A 1127-nucleotide genomic window follows, 5' to 3' on the forward strand; every position below is an offset into this window, starting at 1 on the left:
CTGCCACAAAATCGAATCTCCCCCTAACCCGTAACACTTGTGGAGCTGCTGGTATGTCGTTTTGCGACGGTTTAAAACCGCCGCAAATCCAAAAAAACCACCGCCGATTCCTGTTTCTCTTGTAGTGTAACTACTCATGCTTCCTTTTATTATAGAAACCAGGTAAAGGAAGTTTTTTTTTTTTTGAAATAGATAGAACCTTACCAAGAACAGTAACAAGAAAGTCGGACCAAATACCTCTAGCCTCCTCCATAAAAGCAAAAGCACAACTATTAGATTTTGACCAGATCCCTACTCCTTGAATAGTCGCCACTTCGATTTTGACCTAAACATCAAGATTGAAATCACGACCAATAGATAACAAGAAACCACAAGCTGATATCAATTCTAAAGGAAGAAAATGGAATCGAGAAAAAGAAAAGGCTTACAGCGACGATGTCAGGGTCACACCAGGGAAGCTGGTCTTTGCCAGAGAAGAAGTTACCAACGGAGTCAACTATCATTCTGAGTTTCGCTTCAAGCTTCGCCATTCAACAACAACCCCCGAGTTTCCATCGATTTGGGCGGAGCTTTTCACGAATCGCTGTAGGAATGATCGACAAGAAAATCTCTTTCTTCGCTGATAATAAAATAATTAATAAACCTACAATAAGCTTTATCAGCATCAACAGCAATAAGAAGATAGAAAATGCAAAGAAAAATTGATAAACCTAAAATTGGGATAGAAAAATTGAGCCCTAACTACCAGAATTACAAAATCAGAGTATACCTGAAATTCACTAAGGGAGCAAATGCAACAAGAGCGGCAGTAGAGAGAGCTCTGTGATGACAGCGATGAAGAAGGTAGACGCGAGAGAGCGGCGGAGAGAGCTCTACAACGATGGTGACCAAGGGAGCAGACGCGACGAGAGCGGTGGCGGAGGGAGCTGGTGCGACGCAAGGGATGACAGAGAGATCGTGCGATGCGAACGGCGGCAATGGCGGAAGAAGCTCGTGCGACGAAGAGAAGAAGCAGCTTGTGAGGAAGAAGCTCGTCTGTGAAGTGTGAATGAAGCTCGAGTTGCTCAGGTTAAGTTAGGTTTACATCAATATTTTCTCACGGAATATTTTAAATTACAGGCAGATTT

General features: G+C 42.9%; 1 long non-coding RNA gene across 1 annotated transcript; it reads right to left on the reverse strand.

Annotated features, from left to right (window-relative positions):
- On the reverse strand, positions 281-790 carry LOC110267802. Its single transcript, XR_002355720.1, has 3 exons — positions 770-790; positions 429-583; positions 281-325 (listed from the first exon to the last, which is right to left on the reverse strand). It is a non-coding gene; the product is annotated as an uncharacterized LOC110267802 (long non-coding RNA).

The sequence above is a fragment of the Arachis ipaensis genome, chromosome B02 (assembly GCF_000816755.2).
Source record: "Arachis ipaensis cultivar K30076 chromosome B02, Araip1.1, whole genome shotgun sequence".
NCBI lineage: Eukaryota > Viridiplantae > Streptophyta > Magnoliopsida > Fabales > Fabaceae > Arachis > Arachis ipaensis.